The sequence below is a fragment of the Lipotes vexillifer genome, unplaced genomic scaffold, assembly GCF_000442215.2.
Source record: "Lipotes vexillifer unplaced genomic scaffold, Lipotes_vexillifer_v1.1 scaffold809, whole genome shotgun sequence".
NCBI lineage: Eukaryota > Metazoa > Chordata > Mammalia > Artiodactyla > Lipotidae > Lipotes > Lipotes vexillifer.
Window position 1 is genome coordinate 440,657 of NW_006788521.1, and position 7,693 is coordinate 448,349.

Below are 7,693 nucleotides of genomic sequence, written 5' to 3' on the forward strand. Positions count from 1 at the left end.
CTTTCCAGCATTTATTGTTTCTAGATTTTTTGATGATGGCCATTCTGACTGGTGTGAGGTGATACCTCATTGTGGTTTTGATTTGCATTTCTCTAATGATTAGTGATGTTGAGCATCCTTTCATGTGTTTGTTGGCAACCTGTAAATCTTCTTTGGAGAAACGTCTATTTAGGTCTTCTGCCCATTTTTGGATTGGGTTGTTTGTTTTTGTGATATTGAGCTGCATGAGCTGCTTGTATATTTTGGAGATTACTCCTTTGTCAGTTGCTTCATTTGCAAATATTTTCTCCCATTCTGAGGGTTGTCTTTTCATCTTGTTTATGGTATCCTTTGTTGTGCAAAACCTTTTAAGTTTCATTAGGTCTCGTTTGTTTATTTTTGTTTTTATTTCCCTTACTCTAGGAGGTGGATCAAAGAGGATCTTGCTGTGATTTATGTCATAGAGTGTTCTGCCTATGTTTTACTCTAAAAGAGTTTTACAGTGTCTGGCCTTACATTTAGGTCTTTAATCCATTTTGAGTTTATTTTTGTGTATGGTGTTAGAGTGTGTTCTAATTTCATTCTTTTACATGTATCTATCCAGTTTTTCCAGCACCACTTATTGAAGGTGCTGTCTTTTCTCCATTGTATATTCTTGACCCCTTCATCAAAGATAAGGTGACTATATGTGCATGGGTTTATCTCTGGGCTTTCTATCCTGGTCCATTGATCTGTATTTCTGTTTTTGTGCCAGTACCATACTGTCTTGATTAGTGTAGCTTTGTAGTATAGTCTGAAGTCAGGGAGCCTGATTCCTGCAGCTCCGTTTTTCTTTCTCAAGATTGCTTTAGCTATTTGGGGTCTTTTGTGTTTCCATACAAATTATGAAATTTTTTGTTCTAATTCTGTGAATAATGCCATTGGTAATTTGACAGGGATTGCATTGAACCTGTAGATTGCTTTGGGTAGTATAGTCATTTTCACAATATTGATTCTTCCAATCCAGGAGCATGGTATATCTCTCCATCTGTTTCTGTTATCTTTGATTTCTTTCATCAGCGTTTTATAGTTTTCTGAGGACAGGTCTTTTACCTCCTTAGGTAGGTTTATTCCTTAGGTAGGTTTATTCCTATTAACCATCTCTTTTTGTTGCGATGGTTAATGGGATTGTTTCCTTAATTTCTCTTCCTGATCTTTCTTTGTTAGTATATAGGAAGAATGCAAGAGATTTCTGGAGAATGCACTTTGAATTCTTGTCCCTGGTTATAGTGCCAAATTTGAACTCATCTTTTTACCTTTCTTCAAAGAGTCTCTGCTTTCCGTGTCAGTAGTAGCTCTGAAATGTAAAAGCCAGTTTAATATGTTTATGCTTTTATTATTTGTCTTGACATTATAAAATCAAGTTTATTAGATTAACAGAGGTTTCAATTTTTTTTTTTTTTTTTTTTTTTTTTATCAGTTTACATTCCCACCAACAGTGCAGGAGAGTTCCCTTTTCTCCACACCCTTTCCAGCATTTATTGTTTCTAGATTTTTTGATGATGGCCATTCTGACTGGTGTGAGGTGATACCTCATTGTGGTTTTGATTTGCATTTCTCTAATGATTAGTGATGTTGAGCATCCTTTCATGTGTTTGTTGGCAACCTGTAAATCTTCTTTGGAGAAACGTCTATTTAGGTCTTCTGCCCATTTTTGGATTGGGTTGTTTGTTTTTGTGATATTGAGCTGCATGAGCTGCTTGTATATTTTGGAGATTACTCCTTTGTCAGTTGCTTCATTTGCAAATATTTTCTCCCATTCTGAGGGTTGTCTTTTCATCTTGTTTATGGTATCCTTTGTTGTGCAAAACCTTTTAAGTTTCATTAGGTCTCGTTTGTTTATTTTTGTTTTTATTTCCCTTACTCTAGGAGGTGGATCAAAGAGGATCTTGCTGTGATTTATGTCATAGAGTGTTCTGCCTATGTTTTACTCTAAAAGAGTTTTACAGTGTCTGGCCTTACATTTAGGTCTTTAATCCATTTTGAGTTTATTTTTGTGTATGGTGTTAGAGTGTGTTCTAATTTCATTCTTTTACATGTATCTATCCAGTTTTTCCAGCACCACTTATTGAAGGTGCTGTCTTTTCTCCATTGTATATTCTTGACCCCTTCATCAAAGATAAGGTGACTATATGTGCATGGGTTTATCTCTGGGCTTTCTATCCTGGTCCATTGATCTGTATTTCTGTTTTTGTGCCAGTACCATACTGTCTTGATTAGTGTAGCTTTGTAGTATAGTCTGAAGTCAGGGAGCCTGATTCCTGCAGCTCCGTTTTTCTTTCTCAAGATTGCTTTAGCTATTTGGGGTCTTTTGTGTTTCCATACAAATTATGAAATTTTTTGTTCTAATTCTGTGAATAATGCCATTGGTAATTTGACAGGGATTGCATTGAACCTGTAGATTGCTTTGGGTAGTATAGTCATTTTCACAATATTGATTCTTCCAATCCAGGAGCATGGTATATCTCTCCATCTGTTTCTGTTATCTTTGATTTCTTTCATCAGCGTTTTATAGTTTTCTGAGGACAGGTCTTTTACCTCCTTAGGTAGGTTTATTCCTTAGGTAGGTTTATTCCTATTAACCATCTCTTTTTGTTGCGATGGTTAATGGGATTGTTTCCTTAATTTCTCTTCCTGATCTTTCTTTGTTAGTATATAGGAAGAATGCAAGAGATTTCTGGAGAATGCACTTTGAATTCTTGTCCCTGGTTATAGTGCCAAATTTGAACTCATCTTTTTACCTTTCTTCAAAGAGTCTCTGCTTTCCGTGTCAGTAGTAGCTCTGAAATGTAAAAGCCAGTTTAATATGTTTATGCTTTTATTATTTGTCTTGACATTATAAAATCAAGTTTATTAGATTAACAGAGGTTTCAATTTTTTTTTTTTTTTTTTTTTTTTAGCAGTGGTATCCTATTTCCAAAGCAAATATTAACTGGAAGCCCAGTATAAAGAACAGAGAAGCTGCAAAGTTTAAGTAGACGGTGTGGTAATAAGTTACTTAAGTTAGAATTTTGTGATGCTTCTCAGCATAGACAAAAAAACAGAGGATGTTCAAATGGTGAAATATGGACATTTCTAGACAAATATCTGTTTTTGTTTTGGGCACCCCACACAGCTTGTGGAATTTTTGTTCCCCGACCAGGGATCAAACCTGTGCCCCCTGCAGTTAAAGTGTGGAATCCTAACCACTGGACCACCAGAGAATTCCCGGGACATAGATCTTGGTGACTGTTATGGGTTGAATTGTGTCCTGAAAAGATATGTTGAAGTCCTAACCACTAGTACCTCAGAAGGTGACCTTATTTGGAAATAGGGTCTTTACAGAGGTAGTCAAGTTAAAATGAGATCATTAGGGTGGGCCCTAAATGACTGGTGTCCTTATAAAAAGAGGAAATTTGGACACAGACACACACAAAAGGCAGACAATGTGAAGACAGAGAGAATGCCATCTACAAGCCAAGGAACATCTAAGGCTACCAGAAGCTTGGAGAGAGGCATGGACCAGATTTTTCCTCAGAGCTCTCAGAAGGAATCAACCCTGCCAACACCTTGATTTCAGACTTCTGGTCTCCAAAACAGAGAGCCAATAAATTTCTTTTGTTTAAGTCACCTAGTTTGTGATACTTTGTTATAGTAGCCTGAGGAAACTGATAGGTTTATGTGGCCAACTGGACAGAGTTTTGGAGGTGGAATATCCTACAGATTCTGGAATGCATGTTCACTGTACATGTTTTTCTGGCATGGGTCAAGGACCCTTGATTAGTTATATGCTTGTTATTTATCAAAGGTCTATTCTGGCTCAGCTAAGCAGACAATTCTTGTAATTATTGTGTTCATCCCTTGGAGTTGGAAATCTATTTTTATGTACATAATTTTCATGATTTAAACCAGAGGTTGTAAACTGGCAACCTGCTTGTAAGTATTTCGTTTGGCCCACCCAGTGTTTTAAAACAGGAAAAAGATGTACTTGCTTACCAGTATTTAAAGATCAGGTTTCTTATAAACACTTCTGGATTTCTGATTTTTTCTTGAAAATGAGATATGCATTCCCTCATGGCAACAGCTGGCTATTGCTGAAGACCTGCTTTCTTTAGCCAGGCCACATTTCTGTCAGCTGCATTATTACCAGGCCCAATTTGCCACAGGCAAAGAAGCAAGAGTGGTTGGAGCAGAGCAAAAAAGGAGAGAGTGGTAGGAGGAATGCCCAGAGGTTAAGAGGATGTGTCAGAACATGGTACAGTTTGAGGCCATCAATGACTCTGGTTTTTACTCCAAAAGAAATGGGGAGCTATTGGGAGGTTTTGAGAAAAAGATCTGATTTAGATTTTTAAATAATCACACAACTGCCCTGCTAGGATTAGACTGTAGGGCGAAGACACTAGACTGCAGTGGTGGAAGCAGGGAGACCTGTTCAGAGGCTTTTTACAGTTATCATGGGATGGCTTCTAATATCATGGTAGCAAGGGAGGTGTGTTAAGTGGTGAAAGTCAGGATGTGTTTGAAGATAGAGTCAACAGACTCTCCTGATGGCTTAGATGTGAGATGTGAAGGAAGGAAAGAAGCCAGGCCCAAACTCCAAAGGTCTTGGCTTCAGTAACTGGAAGGATGGAGTTGCCATTTGAGATGAAGCTGTAGGAAGATTAGATTTCGGGGGGAAAATCAGGAATTCCATTTTGGACACATTGACCTTGAGATGTAGAGCAGATGTCCAAAGAAAATGTTGAGAAAGCTGTCAGATATGAGTCTGGAGTTCAGAGGACATGTCTGGCTGGCAGTCAACCTTTCCTCTTCTGATTTGGTCTCATAACTTTTAGTAACATATAATGCCACATAATGCTGATGACTACCAAATACATATGTTTATGTTGGAATCAAGGCAGGTCGTGGGGCATTCCCTGATGGCGCAGTGGTTAAGAATCTGCCTGCCAATGCAAGGGACACAGGTTCGATCCCTGGTCTGGGAAGATCCCACATGCCGCGGAGCAACGAAGCCCGTGCATCACGACTGATCCTGCGCTCTAGAGCCTGTGCTCCAGAAGACAAGGCACCGCAACAGAGAGTAGCCCCTGCTCGCCCCCGCAATTAGAGAAAGCCCTCGCGCAGCAACAAAGATCCAACACAGAAAGTAAATAAATAAATTTATTAAAAAAACAGGCAGGGCTTCCCTGGTGGCGCAGTGGTTGAGAGTCCACCTGCTGATGCAGGGGACACGGGTTTGTGCCCCGGTCCGGGAAGATCCCACATGCCGCGGAGCGGCTGGGCCCGTGAGCCATGGCTGTTGAGCCTGCGCGTCCGGAGCCTGTGCTCCGCAACGGGAGAGGCCACAACAGTGAGAGGCCCACATACCGCAAAAAAAAACAAAAACAAAAAACAGGCAGATTGTGGTAGTATGGCTGTATTGCCAGGGTGCCTGGGACTGCCTCTTTGTCTCTGATCATAGAATATGCATGATCTTAGTCCCAGTGCTTGGGTCTCTCCTCACCTCAGACATCCTTGCTCTGAATCCCTACCCAGCAAACTGAGGCTCATTCCTTGTCAGCTTTACTGAGTCTTATAATCTGGTAAACTACAGAAACAAATTTGAATCAAGTTCTAAAATCCATACCTGGGGCTCTTCCCTGCATGCCACCTGCCAGTCTTTGACAAGGCTATCTTCCAAAGACGCATTCTCTTTGCTTTCTCATCCCCTTTCTAGGCATTTAAATTTCTCTCTAGCTTCCCTGGGCCTACTTGATTTCAGTAGCAGGAACCTCAGTGCTGAGAAACTGAAATATTAGGGAAAATCCTCACCTAAGACTTTCTGGCTCCAGCTACTACGTGTATTTTGCCCTCTGTCGTCAACTAATTCTTAATTGCTCCATCCAGGTTAAAGTTCCCAGGAATTCTAAGGTCCTTGCAGTCCTAAACTTTTCTCTTTCTCAATTCAGTTCAATTTATACTCTTCTTCAAATGTCTCCAAGTCTGAATAACAGCGGTCTAGCGAGGAGAGAAAAGACATGCTCCCAACTAGCTGTAACCAGGGCGACAACCCCAGCAACGCATGCCGCCCGGGAAGCTCAGGGCTGGACGTGGATCCAAGCTTTGTCCTTGGACCGGGCGCTCTCCTCTCCTGGCTTCCCGGAGCGCAGGGGGCTTCCGGCGCCGGCCCCCCCCTCCGGGGGCCGGGCCTACCGCTCCCGCTCCCGCCTCCCCGGCTGCGCGCGGCTGCGGGCCGCGGTCACGTGAGCGCGGCGCGGCGGGGGAGGGGCCCTGGTTTCCGGGCGGCGGAAGGAGACGCGGCCGCGTGAAGACGAGGAGATTTGAAAACACGCTCCGGGACCGAGAGCCTGAGGTCGGTGGCGCACGCCGTCGCCCCGTGGGCTTCTCCTCGGACGCTCTCTCCACCTGCCTCCGTGTCCCGGTCCCGGCCGGGCCCTCAGGTGAGCTGCCGCCGCCTGTCTGGCCGGGCCCTCTCCGGGGCGCGGGACGGCGAGCGGAACGGCTCGTGGGGCCGTCGCCCCCCGGTCCGCGGCCCAGGCGGGCAGGGCCGGCTGGGGCCAGTCTGCGCCCCTGCAGAGCCGGGCCTCGGTGCGGAGAGGGGCTGTGCGGGTGCGGGGCGCCCCGCGGGCTTTTGAAGCGCCTCAAGTGACTGGGCGGGGCGGGTTCGCGCGGTTTCGGGTCTCGGAGACTTTTAGGCCGGGGTATGTTGACTGGGCCCCGCTTCCCCGACTGTGGTCCTGACCGCCGTCTCCGGAAGGAGCAGGAAAGATAGTTTCTTAAAACCGCGGGGTGTTCACTTCTGGGTTGCGGGACCAAAGTCTGGGGGTGGGGATGCGCAGCCGTCTCCTAATCGGCCCTCTCGCCGCCCAGGTGTGGGCGGTTAAGCGCTCTGTATGAAGCCGGTTCCGTCCATCGGTCCTCTCGAGTCGCCCCAGTCTGTGGTATTTGTTTTTTGGGAAGTCCGGTGCCTCCGATTGGCCCCCTAGGTAGAGTTTGGAGCAACTCGCGAGCGTAAAGGGTTGGAGAGGAAAGTACCAAAGGCCGAGTACAGTGTGCTTTCTTGATTCTTTTTTTGGCAGGGGAAAGAAGTTGGAAATCAGGGGAAGGTAATGAGGTGGCAGACAAACTAGCTGGGATTCGGTTCGGTCGAAATCCTGATAGGCTAGAATCTCCCTTTTGTTGAAATTAGAAGGCCTGCAGCTGGAGTTTATGAAATTCAGCTTTAAAGCTTTTGAGGCTCACCTGGTCCAGTGATGTGAGAGCTCAGCCTCTGAGGCTGGACCTCCTCCCTTCTTATTCGATACTAGCTACTATAAAAGTGGTTTAGTCGGACTGTTTGATTTGCTGTACTATGAAAAATCTTATTTTTAAGCGAAAATAAGGTAAGTTGCTGTAGAACTTTTAGTTCCTAGTATAAAGATGTTCACTGTGTACCATGAAAATAATCTTACTAGCTTGAAAAGTCACGAAGGGGCGATAAGCCCACTTTTTCTAACGGAAACGGTAGAGTGATTAATACAAAGTGGTGGGTAATATGGCATAAGCTTGACAGTAGACTGTATGTTGGACACTGGTCAGATAGTGGCTAAAGATAGCACAGAGAATTGGGAGGTGGAGGGTTAATTCATCGATTTTTCTGAATGTCTTGTTCCATTTATTTTCATCTCTGGTACTAGCTAGTAATAAAATTGTAGGG

General features: G+C 43.8%; 1 protein-coding gene across 2 annotated transcripts in view; it reads left to right on the forward strand.

Annotated features, from left to right (window-relative positions):
- The first annotated feature begins 6,231 nt into the window (after positions 1-6,231).
- Positions 6,232-7,693, forward strand: part of TEX10 (testis expressed 10) — a 56,542-nt gene continuing 55,080 nt past the window's right edge. Inside the window, exon 1 of one of the 2 annotated variants that reach the window (XM_007461639.1) lies at positions 6,232-6,437. The gene's annotated coding sequence lies outside the window, so the exon portion shown is untranslated. Of the gene's footprint in view, positions 6,438-6,626; positions 6,782-7,693 lie in introns of those variants that run through there. The other variant, XM_007461640.1, reaches the window with a different exon arrangement.